This window comes from Ochlerotatus camptorhynchus, unplaced genomic scaffold (genome assembly GCF_037179485.1).
Source record: "Ochlerotatus camptorhynchus isolate MF236.1 unplaced genomic scaffold, CSIRO-AGI_Acam_v1.1 ptg000102l, whole genome shotgun sequence".
Lineage (NCBI taxonomy): Eukaryota > Metazoa > Arthropoda > Insecta > Diptera > Culicidae > Ochlerotatus > Ochlerotatus camptorhynchus.
In genome coordinates, this window is record NW_027040592.1 from 4,491,681 (window position 1) to 4,517,940 (window position 26,260).

At 42.9% G+C, this 26,260-nt stretch overlaps 1 protein-coding gene and 1 pseudogene across 9 annotated transcripts in view; one reads left to right on the forward strand and one right to left on the reverse strand.

Moving 5' to 3' along the window:
- Positions 1 to 26,260, forward strand: part of CaMKII (Calcium/calmodulin-dependent protein kinase II) — a 173,516-nt gene that overhangs the window by 31,862 nt on the left and 115,394 nt on the right. The gene's annotated exons all lie outside the window — the stretch shown is intronic.
- Positions 12,703 to 26,260, reverse strand: part of LOC135699073 (uncharacterized) — a 38,997-nt pseudogene continuing 25,439 nt past the window's right edge.

Consider the following 26,260-nt stretch of genomic DNA (forward strand, 5'->3'; position numbering starts at 1 on the left):
CTGACTGCGGCTGTGGAATAGTTCTAGCGACGTTTTCATCACTACCTAAAGCCCCACGTCGCGAGAGCATTTCCAGTCGATGGTGTGTTATAATGCAGTTCTTCTTTACCCAACTATTGTGTTGCTCCTCTCGTCATGACCAACGTGATCATCTCAGAGAGAAAGCAGTAGGGTGGTTGTAGGTAGTGATGAAAACGTCGCTAGAACTATTCCACAGCCGCAGTCGGTTTATGAGCAAAAAGAGGACGCACATTTTTGCCTGTGGACTTGGAGACATACTTCAAGTCCCCGCGTACATCGTACGGGTTAGGCAAAAATGTGCGTCGATCTTTAAAAACTGTCGCATTAATGGCCCTTCGCTCATTTTCAACTTCTATTCAATTTTCATACTGCCGTACTCTAACGGAACTATCCACCTACATTCTTCTAAAGATCATTCTCTAGCTAATAAATCATCACACTAAAGCTTCATGTTAGCATTTCCAACCAACTCTGATTGTTTTTCATTTTTCTTGAACAAACCACCTTTTTTCAATAGCACATCTCAAAAAACATAGAAACATAAACTGAATAATGATGCTAACTCAAAATTGATAAAAATGCAGATGGGACTGACTTGCGATTACCGGCAGTGTAGATAAAGTCATTTTAAGAAACTTTGTCCAAGACAACAATTTTCTACCTCTCAAGAGGAATTTTGGAATTTTCAAGAATTTTAAATTTTTTTAAAAATCTCTCTGTCTGTCTGTCTGTCTGTCTGTCTGTCTGTCTGTCTGTCTGTCTGTCTGTCTGTCTGTCTGTCTGTCTGTCTGTCTGTCTGTCTGTCTGTCTGTCTGTCTGTCTGTCTGTCTGTCTGTCTGTCTGTCTGTCTGTCTGTCTGTCTGTCTGGGCCGGGCACACTCAGCTAGTGTTCTATGAAGTTGTAAGTGCTTTGAAAATGCACATTTTTACTGAAGAAATCAAATCGCTATCTCTTCGTTTTAAGGATTTACGCTCGTTTTTATAATTGTTTAACGCTATCTTTAAGGGGGTATATCTTGCAGGCTAGCACAGAGGGGGGGCTGCGGGGCTCATGTACTTCTGATGCTCTCATCGCTAGTTGGCCTGCCCTGGTGATCACATTCCAAGTGCCCTCCTCTCGACACATTTCATCGACGACATTCTCTCTACGTTAAGGACGGGCATCTCCCTTCGCACTGCCTCGAACCTTGGACAGTCGAAGATCACATGCTCCGGCGTCTCATGCTCAATTCCTTTGGTTCTGCTTCGTTCCCAGCGCTGCAACCCAGGTTGGAACTCCATACCGTAGTATCGTCGACGACACACTGGCCAGAAGACGCCTCTTGCCACTGCTGGGGCCAGAGTTGTTCGGCATATTTCTAGCTATCGCGTTGATGGCCTTCGAAGCCTTCTCCTAGGCAGTTTAGCCGGTCATCGATCATAACTCCCAGGTTTTTTCAACACGCGCTTTAAGGCTATGGCGTGCTCCCCGACGATGATTTCTGCACGTTGCACCGCTTTACAGTTACTTACCAATAGCACTTCCGTTTTGTGGTGGGCTATCTGCAGCTTCGCTCCGTGCATCCAGTTACCAATCGAACCACCTCTTCCAGCGTCTTGCCAGTCAAGACGTCGTCGTCCACAAAGTCAACGATCTAAACTCCTTTGGGCAGCTCCAGCGTTAGCACATCCCGTTTCAAAGCGTTGGAGCCTAGTAGAACTCCCGCTGTGATCCTAATCGATCTGTGTCCCATATATGTCTCGTAGACCAGAACCCGGTTCTGAAAATAACTCCTCAGGATCCTGCACAGGAAGTCAAGGACCCTCATTCTATGCAGCGCTTCGGCGATGGTCTCCCAGCTGACGCTGTTGAACACATTCTTGACGTCGATCGTTATCACGGCGCAATGTCGATCTCCTTTCCGCTTCTGTTTGAACGCCTTCTTGGCTCTCTCGACCACTGTTCGAATTGCATCCACCGTCAAACTGCCTCTTCGACAATCCGTGCTCTGTCGCCGTGCATTTCGTCAGCCTGTTTAGGATGATCCTCTCCAAGAGTTTTCCGAGTGTATCCAGCAGGCATATAGGCCTATACGATGCTGGATCCCCCGGTGGTTTTCCTGGTTTAGGCAGCAACATTACCTAGCTTCTGTATCTTCCACCTGTCAGGGAAGTGACTCTCGTCCAGCACCATCCTGAACATATCTATATCTGGGGACTCCTCGATCGCCACTTTCAACGCCACGTTGGGGATTCCATCCAAACCGGGACTTTCAATCCTTTCGACACTGCTACGAGTTCCTCGTTCGTGACTTCGACGTTATCTCCCTCTCCCTCTCCATACGGTGTAGGCGGCCAGGTAGTTGAGTCGTGCTTCAGGAATAGTTCTTCCACGATGGTTTTCAGATTCTCTGGGCACATTTCAGCAGGCATCGTTGGAGCCATCACGACTCGGTATGCGTCGCCCCAGGGGTTAGCATCAGCGTCTCGACACAGCTCCTTAAAGCAGTATGACTTGCTCTGCTTTATGTCTTGTTTAAGTGCTGCCCTGATTGCTCGAAACTCTCCTCTTCGTTCCTCTCTGTCTGCTTCTGCTCTTGCTCTATGAACACGTCTTTTGGCTCTGAGACAACTAGCGAGGAGGGTGCTAACTGCCTCGTTATTTGGCTGTTTCCTCGGCACGGTCGTGTCACATGCTTTCACTAACGTTTGTGTCAGCTCGTCAGCCTTCGTCTTCCACTTCCGATCGCAGGTTCTCGTCCTCCGTACTGCCATTTTATTCTGTTGGCTGATGCCATATCGGATCACCTGAGTGCGAAAAGTGCTGCCGGTGACCGGGTGCCTTTGTTGGACAGCATAACTTCAAGCTTTGCCAGAGCTTCCAGCAGACTGTGCCCTCTTGCGTTGGAACATCTGCTTCCCCACTCTCCACTGCCCAAGCACTGAAGTCTCCTCTGATGACTACCGGTCTGCGGCCGATTAGCTCTTCGGTAAGTCCATCCAGCATCTCATGGAACTGCTCCATTGTCCATCCGGGGGTGCGTAACAACTACATATGAAGATTCCGTTGATTTTGGCAGTCACGAAACGGGGAATCAGCCCATAATTCATAGGTCTATCCGCCACCCAGTTACCATTATCGGGAGGGACTCGTTGCGGTTCCGTAATGATTGCAACGTTGCACTTTGTTTCTGTTGTCGGCTGCCACAAAAAGTTGCTGTGCAGTGTCGCAATGATTGAGGTTTATTTGGGTTACTTCCATTAAGCTGGGTTTAGACAGGGAAAGTCAATTGATCAAGTCAGTTGAATTCAACTGACTTGAACGCGAATTGAACGTGTAAACCATGCCATTCAATTGACTTGATCAACTCACTTGAATTGAAAAAAGTTGAAGCAGACTCAACTTGTCAAGCCAATTGAATTCAACTGAGTTGATCATTTGACTTGCCTAGTCTAAACCCAGCTTCACTGCTGACCTGCAATCGTCTTTTTGTATGATAGGCACTTAAAGCTTCCAGTTGCATGATCGTTTCCGTTCTATTTTGACGTAGGACTACGTCTGTGATTTCTATGTAGGGGGGTACACTTGGTGAAAACCGAAAATGGGACATGTAACAAAATGATGAAATATTTTGAACGTTAATAACTCAGCTGCCCCTGGACCGATTTCAATAATTTTATCACCAATCGATCAGAAATATTTCTACGCATCTGTTAAATTTAAGACTTTATCACTATTGAAAATTGCACAAAAATGCAATTGTTGCTGTTGCTGTTGATAATTGAAATTATCACCGATTGCCTGCGAAAAGCGATTTCCCTAACACAGATTTCAAAGTTGAATTCCGTCCGGTCTCACCAAACGGTGTATATTCAATCACTGCGTGGTGCGTGGTGATGTTCTCCAGTACACAACGAGCATCCATAGAAGGAGGAAGAAGCCGCATCGCTATTGATCGGAATCAGTAGCTCTTCGCGAGTCGCTGTGGGCCATCTATGTCAAGCGCGTCATACCAAAGAGTATGAACAGAGAGAACCCCGCTCAAATTCCTATTCCTACACAAAACACAAGCTTTTGCTGCATTTAACAAATAAAATTTATTATATAAAACCACGAAGTCCTACGTCACCATTGCGTACAACTCCACAGGGCTGTCCCTTGTAGTTTTTTGCAAAGCGTGCACTTCGGTTGCTTCGTGCAGCCTCTTGCAATATGACCTTTCTCCCGCATTCCCTTCATAGATCAGATATGTCAGGGCCATTGCAGTTCCATGGCTGGTGACCGAAACCCATACACTTGAAGCATCGCTCCAGTTGCCTGGTAGCCCGAGGAGTGGCTTTCAGCGAGATCCTTTTTTCCTGGGATGGAGCTCTTACGCTCAACCCTTCGCCAAGAGCCTTTGGACGAGCTTCTTGAAGGCTGAGCACTTGATCGCAGGAACCTTCTTCAGCTCAAAGAGCATCTCGCCATTCTGGGTGAGCCTAGTTTTCACCACCTTCTATCCTAGTTCCTTCAACTCCGGATCCTCTCGAACCTTCCGGAGGAGTTCTGCATACGTCGGTTTGTCTTTTGCTTCGACGATCAGAGCGTCGCCCTTACTTCAAAGAGACGTTAATAGACGGAAGCACGGAAGCCCTTACTTCGCTCCCGATTAGGCCTAGGTGTCTCCTTCTTCACTTCTTTTCCCTTCCGTTTTTTCCACTTCTTCTTGTTATCTTCCTTGTAGTTCTTGACTTTTGAAAGATTTTGAACATTAATAACTCAGTTGCCCCTGGACCAATCTCAACAACTTTATCACCAATCGATCAGAAATATTTCTACGCATCTATAGCAATGCTTCTGACTGATGATTTTGACGTAGGACTACGTCTGTGATTTCTATTTGGGGATACACTTTGTGAAAACCGAAAATGGAACATGTAACAAAATTATGAAAGATTTTGAACGTTAATAACTCAGCTGCCCCTAGACCAATTTCAATAAATTTATCACCAATCGATCATAAATATTCCTACGCATCTGTTAAATTTTTATCATTTTTCAAAATGTTGCTATTGAAAATTGCACGAATGTGCAACTGTTGCTATGATAGTTAAAATTATCACCGATTGCCTGCGAAAATCGATTTCCCTAACACAGATTTCAAAGTTTAATTCCATTTGGTCTGATCGAACGGTGTTTATTCAATCACCGCGTGGTGAGTGGTGGTTTTCACCTGTTTACAACGAAAGGCTCCCCGCAAGCATCTCCCCGTGCTTTTGGCGCCTGGCGTTGAACATTGTTCTCCAGTACACAACGAAATGCTGCCTGCAAGCAGCGAGATGCAGCCCACATAAGCATCCATAGAAAGAGGATGAAGCCGCACCGCTATTGATCGGAATCAGTAGCTCTTCGTGAGTCGTTGTGGACCATGTATGTCAAGTCCGTCCTTACTAAAGAGTATAAACAGAGAGAACCCGGCTCAAATTCCTATTCCTACACAAACACAAGCTCCTGCTGCAGTTCACACATAATATTTATTACATAAGACCACGTAGTACTACGTCACCATTGCGTACAACCCCATAGGGCTGTGCCTTGTAGTTTTTTTAACGAGAAACTATTGAAAAAGTGGTAATGTCAAGCATTGTCTAATGTACAAATAAAAAGTGATCACTGTTTTCATGAAATAAACGTTCTTCCCAAACCCAGTCGTCATAATCGAGTACCACTTGGTTGTCAGTAATAGCAGGCAGTAGGAAGGTGGTGACTAGTCCACTCTTCTACACCCAACAAACAACAATTGACTGGTCGTGGCAAAGGAGGAAAAGGTCTTGGTAAAAGAGGAGCCAAGCGTCATCGCAAAGTTCTTCGTGACAACCACCATCCGTCGTCTGGCTCGCCGTGGTGGTGTCAAACGTATTTCCGGTCTGATCTACGAGGTGTGCTGAAGGTGTTCCTGGAAATTGAGGTCCGTGATGCTGTCGCCTACTCTGAACACCCCAAGCGTAAGTAGCCATGGATGTCGTCTACAATAAAACGCCAACAAGCTTATCACAGTAAATAGTTGGATTAGAATTTATCTGTGCCTGTTTGTCCATAATCAGAACCACAGGCCCCCAACGACCACACAAAATGCTCTTCAAAGTTGTAATCTTGTAACCAAACTTGGAAGCAGCGGTGCAAGTGATTTTGATTGATTCTCTTCATCAACTTTCTCTTGGAAAAAAAAAGACTACAAAATTGGTACGCTTACAAATCAAAAACGGAAAGAGTTAAGATAATTGATGATTGATTAATTAAAAGAACTAAATGCTCTTCACATTTGTTCAGTCCACTAGCGGTCCTACGTCAAGCTTTCGTTCGTGCCTCTAGGCACGGACCCTTCTACTTTTTTCTAATCCTCTTCCTCTCTGACGTTTCCCGTGCTTTAGCTGCTGCTTTCTCCTTGGCCACGATCAGTGCCCTTTCGGCAGTCACGGCTCTCGTTCTCAGCGCATCCTGTTCACGTTCGGCAGCAATTATGGCGGATTTGTTGCCCGTCACCATTTCCTTTAATACCTTGTGGGCGTTGCTCTTATCGTTGACGAAGTCATGGAGTTCATTGATCCTCTTGGGGTCTTTCTTGGGGTGTGCTACTGCTGGATTTCGGTGTGAACATCTGGATTAGCATAAGACCTAGCTCTCCTTGGAGTCCTTGCTGCTCACCTCGGGGCTTACTGCTGCCACGGCTGGAACTCACTGTGTACACCTGGTTCAACACTGGTGATCTCTGCAATATCCCGCTCCTTGCGAACACGTTCCCTCCTCCGTTTTCACTGTCAATTTTCTGTGGGTATCTGGCCGATTTTTCGGTGCATCACAATCGAAAACTCTAAAACTCACTTTAAATTTTCACGTGGGATATCTAATCTAATCTACTCTAATACAAACGCAGCCAGTACGAGAAAGCATCCTGGAAAATGATTAGGTTAGATGAGGTCTAATCATTTTTCGTGTCTAATTGATGTTTACAGTATATCTGAGATATGATATAAACATCAATACGGCCAGGCCTACTGCATTGTATTTGCCGCATGATTCATGGAAATGAATGGGAACATTTCTTGAATCTACAGGGGTGGACGGATGCGTGAACATATCGTACCAAACGCTCCGAGTTACTAACTATTTGTACAATATTGAAGAATCATAAAATAATGCAATGGAAGGATCTTACCAATTTTTGCGGTTAAAAGTTTCTTTGGATGCATCCGCTCCTTGTTGATCATGGGATTTGGGATGCAGTTCCTCGTCATTGCTCGTGGTTATGTTTAGTGATGTGATGGAGATCATTTCTTTCACTAGAAACTGCGACTCCTGGCTGATCCGCCAGCCTTGCATCGAGCTGGAACCGCAAGCAAGCAAACCAATTGCCGCCTCGCTCGAATCCTTCGTTGTAAGTGGTTCCGATAGACACGCGCCCATTTTGGCTTGCAGGCAGCAGCACTTTGCAGGAGAAAATTTGCACGTTAGATTTTAACCTACTTCCACTGGATATCACCGTTACCTCCTGGACTTATTTTGTAACTTCCGGCTTCCGGATCGTTATGCACTTGTACTAAACCCAAACGGGCACGATTCAACAGCGTACATTAGAAAATTCAGCGGAGATCTGCTTTCTCGCAACGTTTCACGTGGTTTCACGGCGGCGGCGAAGGAAGAAAAAACCCGGTTTGTTCACTCGCGGTAATCTTAAAAACTCTTTCGATCCTATTTTTTTTTTAATAACCAAACACACGCGAAATTATTGAAAAAGTTTTCAGGCGTCCAAAACGCACCAGCTAAAGGACTGATTGCACTAAATCTCGGAAAATAAAGCAGCAGCAAATTCCTTAAATTTTCACGTAGGATATGCTACTCTTCAGTCAGCGTTTGTAGCTATATGAGCAGAATATTAAACATATCAGATTTAGGATAAAATAAGGCCAAATTTAAGTTTTTTTTTACTGAAAATTAGATTCGTACAGCTATTTTTTATCGATTGGTGTATCTGGATATTAATTTCATATATAAATGACAAAGTTATAAAAGTTCAAAACCTAGCACCTTTTCGTGACGATTGCAATTTTAGATCTTCGATTTACCCCTGTATCTTCCCGCAAGACGTAGTCTACCTCAAAAACATAGGTCCTTTTCAAAAATTACTCATGATTAAAAATGTTTTTTTTCACCTGCGGAAAATATTTGGTCTATCATACCAAAAACATGTGCCCAGTTGCATCCTAATCGATGACGGTCGGGCGCGATTTTTAATTTTTTTTTTAGCTCATTCTGGATGGAATCCCTCTTTTTTCAAAATCGGTGGGAGGTAAGCTCATGAAAATGACATTTTTAAAACTAAAATTCAATATGGTGACCAAATTCGTTAACGGGTTAACTCGAGCAAAAAGTGTACTGGTTTCAGCAAGGATTCCGGAGTGATTTGAGATTTTGGCGTAATTGCTTTTGTAAACAAACGCGTCAAGTACCGCTTTCTCACGAGAATAAAAGCTCAATCTCGTAAAAAATCTATACCAAATGACAGAGCAATCAGCCCTCTATCTGATAATGTAATTAGTTTTCCAGATTGACGTATTTGTTTACAAATGTAATTACGCCCAAATCTCAAATCACTCCGGAATTGCCCATTGACTATTTTGTGACGTCAATGTATAAATTCCAACAGACTTTTCAGTAGATTTTTTTTACAAAGATGATAATTTGTGCAGGCGAGATGATCTGCCATAAGCCAATAAACCGAGAGGCTTTGATTTCCAAAAAAAATTCTCCAAACTGGACGCAACATTTGAGAAAATTCAAACGAATTTCCATGTCCACGCTAACGCCTATCATCCACTAGGGGATCCAATTGTCTGTCTGACTGTCAGGGGAAAGAGAAAAAATCGATCCACTTTCAACAATGTAGGTACGTATGCTTTCTGTCAAGTGGCCATGAGCTATGGTAGAAGACAACCACAACAAGAGGACACGATAATGACACACTGTCAAGTGTGTGTGTGTGTGTTTTAGTATGTGGATGCAACGGGGAAAAAAGTGCAACGCTGCATTGAAGTCCCTTTCTCTTCGATCCGATTTTCCAGTCCGGTTTTCCAAATTTTGAAAACAAAAAGAAGACAGTACACTCATACACACATTTACAGTCGCATTTATCTTACATGGTATAAGATGGTTGTCTCTGCTCACATCGTCGGACGAGACACATCGTCGTCGTCTTCATCATTATAGCAAAACTGACAACCATGATGACGACGACGACGACGATGCGATCCTAGCACGCTGTGAGTGCTGCGGAAAATGCGCCGCTGGGCCGCTTGGTTGCTACGATCCGGACCAGACCCGCCCGCTGGTATCGTTGTTCGGATTTTTTCCTTGTCCGTGTACGTACGTATGTATTTGCCGCATTCCCGGCGTTCGTTTGTTCGCGCTGGCATTCGTGTGTATCTCCGCAAATCCGGTATCAGGTTTAATTGTGCTTGTTAAGTACACGACAAAGGATGAGAAAGAAAATGTGGAGCGCGAGGCTGAGCGAGGGGGGGGGGGTATAAGTATAGGCTAAAATATCCTGATACGAGGACGAACGCCGACGACGGAGAGGAGATGGACAGTTGTTGGTTGGAATATGGTTGTGCAATCACGTTTCAGCTTTCTCGGAAGGAACGGGGGAGGTTGGGGGGATAAATGGCATCCATGATGTCTGTTCGCCGGGGATACACATAAACAGCGAAAAGGTATCTGGGAAAACGGTGGTGGTCTGACGTTGGATAATTTAAATGGTGCGTTATGTAAGGTACACTCTTGACTACTTTTTTTCAACTGGGAAATTGTATCGGGCTGGAATCGTTGCGGAATACTCCCTGCACTGGATCCAACGGGAGAAAATGTGAAACGTAATCTTCGGTGACGTCAAACGGAACAGCAAAGTATGACATTCATCTTCTGATGGGGGAATCGATTTCACAGCGGTACACAAATTTATGTCAAAGTGATTTTCCCGATTGATTGCTTGCATCACAGTAGTCGGTTGCATGACATTTGTTTTTCTCCATACACTTCAAAATGAAAACGCTAACAATCCTTACCTCACTTTTTTCCATCGAGTCTTGAAAAACTTCCTTTAAGAGATCGTCGTTTTTTCCCAACTGCCCAGCTGGTGAATTTCCGTTCATGTACAAACACAAACACAACACGGATCCGTTTTTTTTTGTATGACAAACTCAAACAAGTTTATGATTATTGGCCATCGCCGTCGTTAATTTTATTTACGCAATATACATAAAAGGGACGATGGTGGAGAGCACAATGCTCTATTGTTGTAAGCTGTAAACACGAAGGATCAAGCTGTAAACATGATGGCAGAATGATATGCCTACTTAGATGATGGTCTAATCAACCAAATGCTTCAACTCTGCTATATTGTGTCTGTCAAAAATATTGCGGAACGTGAATTTTTCATTCACGTTCCAGCGTTACAAGCATTAAATAGCTGCTCGAGTGCCACACGTGATAGTTGTGCCACTTTCCATGAAAACCTTCTTTGAGCGTTCTATTTTCCATTCAGCATATATCGGATACCTCGAACGGACTAATCCTGTTAAATCGAGCGGCGACTCACGTTCATGTTTATCCATTCGGAATGGAGAGAAAATAAGTTCTACTCCTACATTGTTTCACAAACACCAGGTATAACTGCTGAACTTATTTCGGTGCCAGTAAATACTTGCCCCGAACTAATCCAAATGAACCGGGATGCCAGATAGGGTAGATGACGGCTTTGGCAGGTAGTGACTTCAAACGATCACGAATGAGCTAATGCATTTTACCAGGTTTTCTTGAAATGAATGAATTGCCGATAATAGAACAGCTGGTTAACACGCAGTTCAAATGGAAAGGCTACCGAAGAAAAAGCGGCTGCCGATAATAGTCACACTCGCCTGAGATGTTTGGAGCGTTGTAAAAACGCTTTCGAATATAGTTTTGAACAATTCTATCGATCGGAATGGATGCAGAACCAAGCAACAGGTAGATGTAAACTAACAAACACGTGATATGTGCACGTGACGCTGAGAAAATGCTAATGGAAGTGCGGACGCTGCCTAGATTGGACCAGAATACGTAGATTCCCCTATCTTAAAATACCCTTGTTCAATTTTTAATTTTTTTTAAAAAGCTCAAAAAAATGCTAAATTTTGGAATGTTCAAATTTACTAGAAAATCGACAAAAATCGTAGAGCAAAAACTTTTGGTCAACTTTTTGAACTTTTTGAAGAGCGCGAGTAATACGTACCGCGTAAATCGAATTCGCGTAAATGGAGTACACGTAGCATATGGGATTTGACCTAATAGGGACCAACATGGAATATCTCGCGATTCTGGACATAGAAGGTTACTGTGGTCCTCACCCCAAAATTGTGAGGACCACAGGGGAAAGATCGTCCAACATAGCTCTGGTCTTCACAAGCTCCTACCTCACGCTTCCACGTGTCGGATGATGGCAGCCAGTATATGCCCATTAGACTTATGCAAATTTTGACATTTTCGCTCCACAGTGCTCATACGGTTCAAAATCGGGTTCTGACTAGCCTCCCAAAATTTGAACTCATTCGATAAGAAACTGACTTGGCACACACCATTTGAAGTTTATATGGAAATTACTATGGGAAAACCAAATGTTTTGTTCGTATCCATCTAACAATTTACCATATCGCTCTGGTTTAAAAAAAAACGATAACTGAGCTCGCAGCAAATTTTCTCAGCTACAACGTTGTCCAAACCCACTTTTCAATATAATGTAAGCATCAAAAGTTATCAATAATTCAAGCCACTAATGTCTTATGATTATGCTCAATCAACTGTTCAGCAGGCAACATTGGTGTTTCTGGCGCTTAGAATACAGTACAAAAATCATGGCTACTATGTCACACTGCAAGAAACAGTGTTGCTCACAAAACAGCTTCTTGATCATGCTATAAGATTATCAATCTCTTAAACAATTAATAACAATTTTATTTGACGTTTGGCTCAAAAACTATATTCTGCTAAGTTGTAGCTGAGAAAATTTTCCATAAGTATAGCTTTAAAATTTTTGAACAGTGCAATATGGAAAAAGGTAAGAAGACAATGAACAAAAAGTTTGGATTTCCCATACTAATTTCCATATAAACTTCAAATGGTTTGTGCCAAGTCAGTTTCTTATCAAAGGAGTTCAAATATTGGGAGACTTATCAGGACCCGATTTGGAACCGTTTGAGCACTGTGGAGCGAAAATGTCAAAATTTGCATCAGTCTAATGCCCATATATGGTAGCGGGGTGTGGGCAATGTCATCACGATTAACCCATATCGTGCCACGGAAACAAATCCGTTACCATTTTCATGAATAAAAAACCATGAAACGAGAAAAAAAATCATCCCATGAAATCATGACAATAATTCATGATTTCACTATGGATACGACGAATATCATGAACAATAACAAGCGCTTCCATGAACCAAATTTATGGCCGTTAGCAAGCGTTACGCGTACGTACGTGCCTGTCAAGCCGTCTTCATAAAATTTCAACGTCCATTGCGTTCGGAGGTAAAATAGTGGCAGCTCCAGTGCCTTGCGGAATCCGATCTCGGATGTTTTGTTGAAGCAATCGCCAAAGTACAGCCTCGTATACAGTTGCAATGTACCTTGTCCTAGCTCTCCGCTAGCTGGATCCACGCCAGCGAGGGATGACCGGAGAGGAAGCGTGCTGGATCGGATTGGTTCCCCCTGAAGCGGAGGAAGATGTTACGCTGCTGGTTTTGACGCATGTGCCACTTGCTGGAAACCTGAAAAAGTAGAGCTCCTTGTAGTGTTTTATGCAGTCGTCTAACCACACCTAATTGTTGGTCTTATCCCAGATCACAACCAGGATTTGGAAATGCAGATACTTTTCCGCCAACTTCTTTGCCAGCTCGAACTCTTCGGCATCCACTGAAAATATAAGGCATTTAGAATAAATTGCTTGAAAAAACGTGTTAAACCCAGAAAGAAGAATCGATCGCACCTTTGCGACTCGTACTGCTGCATCAGAACTTAGATGGACGGCCTATCAAACTGTGTCTCCGTAGCTGGAGCTTATCCCACAAACTGGATTTTCTGATTCCAGAAAAGTGTGAAATACTGACAACGATTTATCAATATGGGTATTTTTTGGAATCGGTGTGACGTCTGAAGATCGAAAATCGATATGCGACACAATTTTAAAATCCAAGATGACGGCTTCCATTTTAAAAAAGATGATGACGTCGAAAGGCTGATAATCGATATTCGACGCCAATTTGAAATCCAAGATGACAGCTTCCGATAATAGAAAAAGTGGGAAATACTGTCAAATACCCACCAATATGGGTATTTTTGGAATCGAGATGACATTTATAGGCCTGAAATCAATGATCGTCGCCATATTGAAATCTAAGATGGCAGCTTCCTTTTTCACAAAAAGTGGGAAATACTGTCAAATATCCATCAATATGATAATGTTTTAATCGGGGTGACGTCTAGAGGTTGAAAGTCGATATCCGACGACATTTTGAAATCCAATTTGGCGGTTTCCGATATCAGAAAAAGGGGAAAATACTTATGCCGACCCTCAATATGGGTATTTTTGAAATCGGGTGACGTCTAGAAATTGGAAATAGATATGCGACGCCATTTTGAAATCCTAGATTGTGGCTTCCGGTTCAAACAAATGTGGGAAATACTGTCAAATACACATCAATATGGTATTTTTGGGATTGGAATGAAATCTAGAGATTGAAAATCGATATCCGCCGCCATATTGAAATCAAAGATGGCGGCTTCCGATGTCAGAAAAAGTTGGAAATACTGTCAAATTCCCATTAATAATGGTATTTAAGTAATCGGAGCCGGAGCCGGAAATGGATGTCTAACGCCATTTTGAAATCCATTATGGCGGCTTTCGATTTAAGAAAAAATGGGAAATACTGTCAAATACCCATCAATATCGGTAGTTTTTTAATCGGGGCGCCTAGAGATTGGAAATAGATATGCAACGCCATTTCGAAATCCAAGATGGTGGCTTCCAGATTTAGAAAAAGTGGGAAATACTAACAAATACCCATCAATATGGGTATTTTTGGAATCGGGATGTCGTTTAAAGAATGAAAGTCAATGTCCGACGCCATTTTTAAATTCTTGAAATTTTGAAAAAATGGAAAATTCTATCAAATATTCATACATACAGTTTTCAATCAAGGTAATGTCTAGAAGCTGGAAATCAATATCCGATGCCATTGTGAAATCCAACATGGCGGCTTCCGATTTGAGAAAAAGTGTCAAATACCCTAAAATAAGGGAATTTTCAGAACTAAAATATGGGAAATTTTCAGAACGTAGATGCCGAAAATCGATGCCAGACGCCATATTTAAAACAAAGATGGCGACTTCTGGTTTCAGAAAAAGTGGGAAATACTGTCAAATACCCATCAATGCGGGTATTTTCAAAACTCCAGCAATGTCTAGAGTCCAGAAACCAATGTTTGACGCCATGTTAAAAGCTAAGATGGCGACTTTTGTTCAGAAATAGTGTGAAATACTGTCAAATATCGATCAATGTGGGTACTTTAGGAATCGAAGTGACATCAAGATGACGGCTTCCGATTTTAGGAGAAGTGTCAAATACCCTACAAATGGCGTCGAATATCGATTTTCATATCTTAGGTTACATTTTTTCTGAGCCCGATGGCCGGCATATTGGATTCCAAAATGGCGTCAGACATCGATTTTCGGCACCTTCGCGTCGTCCCCTTTCCGAAATTAATTTTCGCTTAATATAAAATAAAAATTTATTACTATATATACTCCGGATTCCATTCCTATCGGCAACCGATATTGTGTGTATACTACCCGGATACTAAATTTTGATGCCTTACGACGCGACACGTGACAAGTCGAATGAGCCTCGAAATGAAGTGAAAGTGGAACAAACGGAGGGAGCAGTTTTCGAGTAATTCATTACGTCAATTGAAACAAGTCTTTGCTTCAAATGAAATGAACTGATGCACTTGACGAACGAAACAAGCGATAGTCAAGTCATGTTTGATAGGAGGAATGTTCATCGTGACTCGGTAACAAGGAACACAATGACTTACACGAAAATGATATTGCTCGAAATGAAGCGATTCTGCGGAGAGTTCATTTTCTATTCTTTGTTTCGAAAATGCAGAACTCCGGGTGGATGATTTGAGGGCGTGCTTTTGTGTCACATCTCAGCGCGGATCCGTTGCAGGCATGTCCTGGGATATTTTCAATACGATTTGATCTACTTCACTTGTTTCATCAACGCTCTGTAGAATTTCATTAATGTGAACTTCTATGCCGTCGAAGATTGCGGACTATGGTTTCACTTGCCGGAATACAATCGTTTGCCACCCGCCTCGCAACTGAATCTGTAGCTGCACCAAATTACAGGTAATGGACGAGCAGTCGTGCGCTATCGATGAACAGTGGCGAACATCTCCGGGTGGGGACACCGCCAGGCAGGAATCCATATGATCACCTTTGGCTATCGGCAACAAACACCGTGTAAAGACATCGTCGAGAAAGATAATGCAAGTAATAATAACACCGAGAAAGCAGAAAACTCCAGAAACAAAACAAACTTGTCGTTACACAGATAAATTAAACTATTATAATTTTGCTTAAATTTAATGAATTTGACATTATACTCAGGTGGGTGAAAATCTTGGTGAAAATGGTAATGACATTATAAATACTACCATAATCATGATTCAAGTTTTCAAATCCATGAATATAGTTCAAGGTTTCGAAACTGATGATTCATGATTTCGGGAATCTAGTTAAAAAACGCCTGATATCAGAAACAACTCATACCATTACCATGAATAAATTTTTCGAAACCATGAATATAGTTCATGGTTTCGAATCGTATGATAAATGATTTCATGAATCTAGCTAGGACTTCTCGTCAACCGAAAAAAAATCGTAACGCATAGGTTGCGTTACGAAAAAAGTTGGAAGGGTTGTATACTAGATACGACCGCAGGGTTGGCGTTGGATAACGTATGTTATGTGTTGTACTTAATTGTGTATATTATATTTTAGGAATATTCCTTAATAACTCTTTTGCGAAAGTTTGGTGGCCCTGAAAAGGGCCGTTTTGTTGGGCTGATGTTGTTGACAATGATGGAACGGGCGACCTTGTTGGACGCTTATATAGTCAAAAATATCAGAGCTGTCAGATACTCGCATACGTACGTTAAACTCTTTCTTGATAATGTTGTGGCCCTGAAAAGGGCCATTTTTCCAACGCGCTCGGCGTAGTTGCCCTTGCGGAGCAGACGGTGAATACGACCGACTGAGAACTGCAGCAGCTGGGCATTCCATGACGGCGGCCCAGTATACCGGAGCACTGGCACCAACGCACTCGGCGTAGTTGCCCTTTCGCCCCCAGGCTCTGCTGTCGCTGCTCTGGTACTGCTGCTCTGCTGCTCTGCTGCTCTGCTGCTGGGTCGACGATCGGATAGACAATGATGGAACGGGTGACCTTGTTGGACGCTCATATAGTAGAACAGAAAATATCAGAGGTGTCAGATACTCGCATCTGATGTCTCGGTTGGAGAAAGTATAAGAATATAAAAAAAAATCAAAGTGTGGCTGCTATTCAAGAAGTACGGTGGCTTAGCTCTGGAGAACGTGAATTCAGAGCGGTAGATCCTATCGCCAACACATCGTTCAAATACCATATCTACTACAGCGGTGGCGATAGAGCAGAACACGGAGTTGGTTTCGTAGTGATTGGGAAACAGACGAAGCGGGTTATGCGGTGGAAACCGGTTAGCGAGCGCATCTGCGTTTTGAGGATTCGTGGCAAATTCTTCAATTACAGCCTGATCAACATCTACGCACCGACTAACGATAAATCCGATGACGTGAAGGACGCGTTTTATGAAAGCCTGGATAAAACCTATGATGAGTGCCCTAAACACGACGTGAAGATTGTCATCGGAGATGCAAACGCGCAGGTCGGAAGAGAGGAATTCTTTCGCCCAATCATTGGAACAGAGAGCCTTCACTCTGCAACGAATGATAATGGCCTGAAGCTGATAAACTTTGCTGCTGCTCGTGATATGGCCATCAGTAGCACCCATTTTGCATGCAAGGATATCCGAAAGCATACCTGGAGACACCCTAATGGCGAAACTTGCTCCCAGATCGACCACGTGTTGGTGGATGGTCGGCATTTCTCGGATGTCGTAGATGTCAGGACCTTTAGGGGTCCTAATATCGACTCGGATCACTACCTCGTTGTCGCGAAAATTCGAGCGCGTCTATCGACCGTTACGAGTTCGAGAAACCGGAGATCGATGCGTTTGACAGAAGTTGGTGTTGCTGCAGAGTACCACCAGAAGCTGAATGAGCGGATAGCGGAAATCAACGTGAACGAGAATCTCAACAATCTGTGGGAAGCTGTCCACGGAGAGGTGATAGGTACAGCTCAGAGGCGCCCCCGGAACGGATGGTTTGACGAGGAGTGCCAGCGAGTGACAGAGGAGAAGAACGTCGCCAGAAGCCGGATGTTGGTGTCTGGTACCCGTCAGAACAGAGAGCGGTACAGGGTAGCAAGGTCAGCCGAGAAACGAACCCATCGCAGAAAAAAAGGCAGTACGAGGAACACGTTATTGCTGAGGCGCAAGAAAGTATGGAGCAGAATGATATGCGAAGGTTTTATGCAACTGTCAATGGCGTGAGGAGTAAGACAGCGCCGTCTCCCACCATGTGCTATGACCGTGAAGGTAATCTGCTGACAGATAAAACGATGGTGGCTGCCAGGTGGAAGGAGTACTTCGAGACGTTGCTGAACGGAGAGAACGAGAGAGCATCTGCAAACAGAACACACATCGACGACGATGGTCAAGCTGTGGAACCACCAACGCTAGAAGAGGTGAAAAAGGCGATACGAGAGCTGAAAAACAGTAAGGCTGCGGGGAAGGACGAGCTCCCGGCCGAACTTCTCAAACACGGAAGTGAGCAGCTTCACCAGATGATCCACCGTATACTGCTCAAGATATGGGAGGAGGAAGAATTGCCCGCTAGTTGGTTGGATGGTCTCGTTTGTTCCCTCTACAAAAAGGGACACAGACTGGAGTGCGCCAATTATAGAGGAATCACGCTTCTGTTCAACAGATTGAGACCGCTTGAGGAATCCTTCGTCGGCGAATACCAGGCTGGTTTTCGTGAGGGTCGATCAACGACGGATCAAATGTTTACCCCGCGTCAAACCCTTGAGAAGTTCTGGGAATACAACTTGCAGACTCATCATCTGTTCATAGATTTCAAGGCAGCGTACGATTCAGTAAAGAGAAACGAGCTATGGCAGATTATGCAAGAAAACGGTTTTCCGACGAAACTAATTAGGCTGATTCGTGCAACGCTGGATGGTTCGAAATCATGTGTACGGGTTGCAGACGAGATTTCGGCCTGGTTCGTGACCTAAGATGGGTTGAAGCAGGGAGATGCTCTTTCGAACTTGCTATTCAACATCGCCCTCGAAGGAGCGATTAGGAGAGCTGGCGTGCAGAGGAACGGTACCATCATCACAAAGTCGCACATGCTCCTTGGTTTTGCGGACGACATCGACATTATCGGAATCGACCGTAGAGCAGTGGAAGAGGCGTTCGTGCCTTTTAAGAGGGAGACAGCGAGGATTGGTCTCACGATAAATTCTACCAAAACGAAGTACATGGTCGCCGGTAGATGGCAGAAAAATTTGAAGTTGTGGACGAATTTGTTTATCTTGGTACTTTAGTGACGTGCGATAATGATGTTACCCGCGAGGTGAAAAGGCGTATTGCAGCCGCGAACAGGGCTTTCTACGGGTTGCGTAGCCAGCTGAAGTCCCGCAGCTTGCGTACGAAAACGAAATTCGCGCTGTACAAGACGTTGATTCTGTCGGTAGCCCTTTATGGCCACGAATCGTGGGCATTGAAAGAGGCCGATCGGAGAGCTTTCGGTGTCTTCGAGCGTAAAGTGTTGCGAACAATACTCGGCGGTAAACTGGAAAATGGCATCTGGCGGCATCGCATGAATCACGCGTTGTACCAAGTATATAACGGCATGGATATTGTGAGGCTTATACAACACGGCAGGCTACAGTAGGCTGGGCATGTGGCACGAATGCCGGAATAGCGTCAAGCGAAGTCAATATTCAGCAGGGAACCCGGAAGAGGACGTCGGCTTCGGGGTAGGCCACGCACGCGTTGGCTTTGTGAAGTTGAGGAGGACGTTAGGTCCTTGAACGTGCAAGGCGACTGGAAGCGATTGGCGCAGGACCGAGACCAATGGAGACGTTTACTTCGTTCGGCGCAGATTTGAATTCAACGAGTCGTCGTCGCCCATCAGGTACACAGGTAGGTACTGTCTTGGGCAAAGTTGTTCAGTGCATCAAGACCTTAAGGTTGGTGAACTGAAGTTCTGAATTTTCTCACTACGCGGCGCTAGTGTGCATGTAATAGTGATTTCCTTGTTTTTGTCGATATCTTAAAATCCTTTCCATTTAGGAGATTACTGCCTTGGGCAAACTTGTTCAGTGGATCATAACCTAATGGTTGGTGGACAGAATTTCGGTATTTTCTCACAACGTTGCGCTAGTGTATTTGAATTTGTGATCTCCTTGTTCGAGTTATATCTTGAAATTCTTGTCACATAGAAAGTTGCTGTCGTGGGCAAAGTTGTTCAGTGGATCAAGACCGAATGATGAGTATACAGAAGTTCGGAATTTTCTCACTCCGCGGCGCTACTGTGCTTGAATTTGTGATTTCCTTGCTCATGTTATGTCTTGAAATCCTTGCCATCTAGAAAGTTGCTGTCTTGAGCGAAGTTGCTCAGTGGATCAAGACCTAATGATTGGTGGACATAAGTTTGGAATTTTCTCACTACGTGGCGCTAGTGTGGGGGAATTTGTGATTTCCTTGTCTGTGTCATATCTTGAAAGTTGCTGTCTTGGGCAAAGTTGTTCATAGGATCAAGACCTAAGAGCAGAAGTGTGGAATTTTGCCATATAGGAAATTGCTGTCTTGGGCAAAGTTATTCAGTAGATCAAGACCTAATGGTTAGTGGACAAAAGTTCAGAATTTTCTCACTCCGCGGCGCTAGTGTGCTGGAATTTGTGATTTCCTTGCTCGTGTTATATCTTGAAATCCTTGCCACCTAAAAGTTGCTGTTTTCAGCGAAGTTGTTCAGTGGATCAAGACCTTATGATTGGTGGACAGAAGTTCGGAATTTTCTCACTACACGGTGCTAGTGTACTTGAATTTGTGATTTCCTTGTCTGTGTCATATCTTGAAACCCTTGCCATCTAGAAAGTTGCTATCTTCGGCAAAGTTGATCATAGGATCAATACCTAATGGTTGGTGGACAGAAGTTTGGAATTTTTCCACTACATGGTGCTAGTGTGCTTGAATTTTGATTCCCTAGTTTATGTCATATCTTGAAATCCTTGCCATCTAGGAAATTGCTGTCTTGGGCAAAGTTATTCAGTAGATCAAGACCTAATGGTTAGTGGACAGAAGTTCAGAATTTTTTCACTCCACGGCGCTAGTGTGCTTGAAATTGCAATCTAGAAAGTTGCTGCCTCTGACGAAGTTCTCATTGGATCAAGACCTAATGGTTGGTGGACATAAGTTTGGATTTTTTTCACTACGCGGTGCTAGTGTGCTTGAACTTATGATTTCCTTGTTTGTGTTATATCTTGAAATCCTTCCCATCTAGAAAGTTGCTGTCATTGGCGAAGTTGTTCAGTGGATCAAGACCGAATGATGGGTGTACAGAAGTTCGGAATTTTCTCACTACGCGGTGCTAGTGTGCTGTAATTTGTGATTTCCTTGCTAGTGTTATATTTTGAAATCCTTGCCATCTAGAAAGTTGTTATCATCGGCGAAGTTGTTCAGTGAATTTTCGCACTACGCAGCGCTAGTGTGCTTGAATTTGTGATATGATTGCTCGTGTTATATCTTGAAATCCTTGCCACCCAGAAAGTTGCTGTATTGAGCGAAGTTGTTCCGTGAATCAAGACCTAATGATTGGTGGACAGAAGTTCAGATTTTTTTTTCACTCCGCGGCGCTAGTGTGCTTGAATTTGTGATTTCCTTGCTCGTGTTATATCTTGTAATCCTTGCCACCTAGAAAGTTGCTGTCTTCGGCAAAGTTGTTCATAGGATCAAGACCTAATGGTTGGTCGACAGAAGTTCGGAACTTTACCACTACATGGTGCTAGTGTGCTTGAATTTTGATTCCCTTGTTTATGTCATATCCCGAAATCCTTGCCATCTAAGAAATTGCTGTCTTGGGCAAAGTTATTCAGTAAATCAAGACCTAATGGTTAGTGGACAGAAGTTCAGAATTTTCCCACTCCGCGGCGCTAGTGTGCTTAAATTTGTGATTCCCTAGTTTACGTTATATCTTGAAATCCTTGCAATCTAGAAAGTTGCTGCCTCTGGCGAAGTTCTCCTTGATCCAATGATGGTTGGTGGACATAAGTTTGGATATTTTTCACTACGCGGCGCTAGTGTGCTTGAATTTATGATTTCCTTGTTTATGTCATATCCCGAAATCCTTGCCATCTAGGAAATTGCTGTCTTGGGCAAAGTTATTCAGTAGATCAAGACCTAATGGTTAGTGGTTAGAAGTTCAGAATTTTCCCACTCCGCGGCGCTAGTGTGCTTAAATTTGTGATTCCCTAGTTTACGTTATATCTTGAAATCCTTGCCATCTAGAAAGTTGCTGTCATTGGCGAAGTTGTTCAGTGGATCAAGACCTAATGATTATTTTTTTATTTATTTATTTATGTTATGGTCAACAGGTAAAATATTGACCCCACATTCCTCATTCCATCCGTAGTTGGTTCGTGAGAGGTGGTTGTTCAGGAAAGCATGCGATCGTAGATTACGACGACGGGTATTGTTGTCGATACTACTCAGCAGTGTAGAACAGTCAATGTTTTCCTGAACAAGCTCTAAGTTGATAAGCATACAACGGCTTTCATAGCTAGGCAGATTTCTAGGATCATTCCAGCGAAAATGCCTTAAAGCATACCGGATGAACTTCCGTTGAATAGCTTCAATACGCATGGTTTCATATTGGTAGTATAGAGACCACACGACCGTCGAATACTCCAAAATAGGTCGCACCAACGAACAGTATACTGCTTTTAGACAGTATACATCTTTGAATTTTTTGACGAACCGGAATATGCACCCGAGTTGTGAGAGAGCTTTGGATACTACGTATGCAACATGATCCTTGAAGCTGAGCTTGGAGTCGATCAGTATTGCCAGATCCTTGTCGACTATGACGTTTCAAAGTTATGCCCGTCAGGGTGTAGTCATGGTGAAGAAGCGAACGCTTGCGGTCAAAGGAAATTATAGAGCATTTTGAGACATTCAGTGACTCATGTGAACGGAATCATTCGAGACCAACGATATTTGTTTAGACCGAGTTCGCGTTCTTCGGGGGGAAACTGTATAGTAATGAAAAATAGAACATTGAAGTACTTTATAAAAAAAATCCTTTGGCATCCCCTTGGATCCCCCTATAAATTGTATATGTTACAGTAGGGTATAATTTGCTGAACGAAATAACGTTGAGATTAGCTGCTAATACCTGCTAACCTGCAACATGTGCATTTTTAGAGCACTTACAACTTTATAGAACATTGCAAAGATTCGAAAATTTAAACAAAAAAACGGTTTATAAGGGGGTACTACCGTTTGTACTCCATTTTCACCCTATAACTTCGTCCACTTGAGAGATAGAAAATTGTCAATTTGGACAAAGTTTCTTAAAATGACTTCATCAACAATGTTTCCATAAATGTTCATCAATTTTAACAAAACATAAAAAAGTTAATTTTTTTATCTGAGTGTATACCCCCCTTAAGCAAAAAAAGGTCCCCTCTAAAATAAAGTAATCAAAAAGTGAAGAAACATTATAGAAGGTAGCTCTAAGAGCGAAATACTACGTCAAAATCAAGATCACAAGTGGTCGAATTTTTGCAAAAATGTGAATGATTGCCACACAGTTATGCAAAGTTTGATGCTTATCCGAGAAGATCGAGTATTTTTTTTATCCTATTTGGCCTACTGCTGGTATGATTTTTTACTTAAATTTGACAGATGTAAAATTTTCAAATAACCCTGCTTTTCCACCAGACTTATTTCTGACAAGACAAGGAATCAATTTTGACTAACACCTTCTCCAAAATCGGCCAGCCAACAAAAGAGGGATTTTCGAACATTTTAATTAATTTTTGTAGCAACAAATTTAAGTGAAAAATCGCCGGAACAAAGCCTATACTAGCTTTGGGATGACATTTTTCAATTGTCAAATACCGTGAACATCGCTTATTTGAACGACACTTCATGCATATTTTTTGCATATTCAATCAGCATCAGAAAAGCATATTTCTGGCAGCCTTAGAGCCGTTGAAAACTTGGCCTCTCGCGGCCATCTTGAAAAATAGGCTAATAGTACAGATTAAAAAAATATCAATTTAAAGAAAATCAAGACCTTCTCCGATTATCATGAAACTTTGGATAATTGTTTGTTAGAATTTGGCCATTTTGAATCTTAGCATGGAAACTCTGCCACCCTGAAATCGGACAAGGTCGCGATTTATGGAACTGCTCAAATCTCGGAAATTAGTGCCCCATTTCACCTGAAATTGCTACTTCCTGTATGCTGCAGTGCAGCGAACGTGGAGTTACAGTTTTATTGTGGTACGTGTCATGGAAGCACGTGCACTTTAAGTTTCGAAGTGGTTACGATAATAATGATCTTACAGCAAATCACCTTAAGTTTTCCTGGCGTGCAGATTAGCGGGTTTTAAATTAAAAAGCGTTCAGATTAAAAACGGTCAGATTGCCAGGGGGCGATTTGTTTGACGCGTACATGGCTTGTATCGGTTGGTTGAGGTTTGCCTACTTTTTAATCCGGCATCGTCCAATTACCGACGGTCGGATCAAAAGAGGTTCGGATTATCGAGGGGACACTGTACGGGAATTTGCTCGTCTTGAGGAATACATCAAATTGCCAAAGGAAAAGACGCAAACTTCACTGCCTTGCTCTATCCGGATGACATAGTTCCCATTAGAGGGTGACTATACGAACGGACACATTTTGAGCGACAGTTGCAGATTGAAGGGACGGATATGAGAATGTGATGCCCATATAATTATCTACACCCAAGCATTTCCACACCAGCAAACGGCACACTGATCGATTCCGTCAGTCCATCAGCTTTGCTGCCACTGTTGGCGTAGAGTGTTATTGTTGTTGCAAAGCAAGCCAGACGGAAAATGCAAGTACTTACTGGTTCAAGTAGTGTCGTTATCGTCTCTTTTGTAGTGATGCCTACCAACAGCTGACGCAACATGAGACACTGTGTAGCAGCAGCTCCATCCATGTGGCAGCCAATAATCAAGCGAATGCGTGGAAAAGGACAACGGGGTGTAACTGTTGTGTAACCGACTCTCGGTCGAAGCAGAGCTTTCTGATTCCCATCATAACACCAGGCTGCCATTACACTGAAACAATTATCCGACTGGAATTACGGAAATGTGCCGAGCAATTTTAATTAACCGAGGCTTGATCAAAGGATGGTTTCGTAATTCCAAAATAAGCTCACTAATTAGAATTTCAATTTGTCATGTAATTGAAGACCGGTTTCTTCCGGTGTAACCCTAAACTGGTAGCACGGAGAGACGTGACATGAGAGCAGCAACGTAACAATCGCCTTTGCACGATGTCAAGATGGGTGCCATCTGCAGAGGGGCTTAATCAAAAGGATGATTAGATTTGCTCCGGTTTTGAGTGCGAAGTAACGTGCAGAGAATGCAATTATTTCACGGATCAGTCTCCGTTACGTCATCCATGTGCCGACGATATTGAGGGGTTTATCTTTTCACACATCCACTCAGACTCAGGCAGACCGACTGACTGGCTGACTGACTGACTGACGTAACACGGTTCCATACAACTGAACGGGTTTCATCGTCCGGAAGCGATCACGTGGCCAGACCGGACGATAATCCATTTTAATTTGCTACCATTTTGCTGGACACTGCGGACAACCAACGTTTCTAGGGGGATAGATTATAGAACACTCCCCACAGCTAGGGCGATCATTTGTGGAGGAAAACTGAGGAATATCCGGCGTCCTTAGACGCCTCAGGGTAGTTTCAGTCAAATTTAGTGTGAAACACAATAAGTGTGCATTTACCGGGTAGCGGCAAAAAATTGTGTGACGAAATAGTGTCAGGTTTGAAACGCTTATAACTTGGTCATTTAGGAATGAATTTAAATTTTTATTGCATCAATTGATTCAAATTTGATGTAATATTTATTTGGTATTAATATGATGGTTAAAACTGATCAAACTCTTAGGTCGTAATCAACCAATCACGTGCTTGCTTGCGATGTTAGTCTAGAGAACAAAGATAGACGAGCCGATAGCGATGCTATAAAAGAGCGTACCTGTAAAATACAGATTTTTAACGTCACGTAATTTGTGTACCGCACCTAATGTCTACCGATCTTTTCTACTTGAAAGCAAGAATCTTTGAATCTCTAAAGTTTTACTACGTACAGGAAACATGAAAATTGAGCTAAAGGTTAAAACTTTGAAGTTTATCCCATATCCCAGAATCTTTGAAACTTGTCTCAGTTCCGAAATCAGGGTTTTTTTTCCAGTTCTGAAACCTTGAAAATTTTCTCAAGTTTCAATATTATAATACTACCATAGATATATTTGTCAGAAACCGGAAGCCGCCATCTTAGATTCTAAAATGTCGTCAACAATCGATCTTTAGCCTCTACACGTCATTTCCAGTTTGACAGTTTTTTAAAACCCGGAAGCCTCCATCTTGCATTTTAAGAAAGTCGCCATCTTGCGTTCCTAAATGGCGTGAATCATCGATTTCTGCTTTACACGTCGTTCCCGTTCTGAAAATATTCATTTTGTATGGTATTTTTATTTTTTCCAGAAACCGGAAGTCACCATCATAGATTAAAAAAAATATCTGCCATCTTGAATTCCAGAATAATGCCAATGAGTGATTTTCTGCTTCTACCAAGGGATGGTCACTCTACACACCTATCATGCTTCAATTTTTTTCTCAGTGTGCCGGCAGTGCCGAGAAGTAATTGAACTGACTTATGTTTGCTTGTGAATAA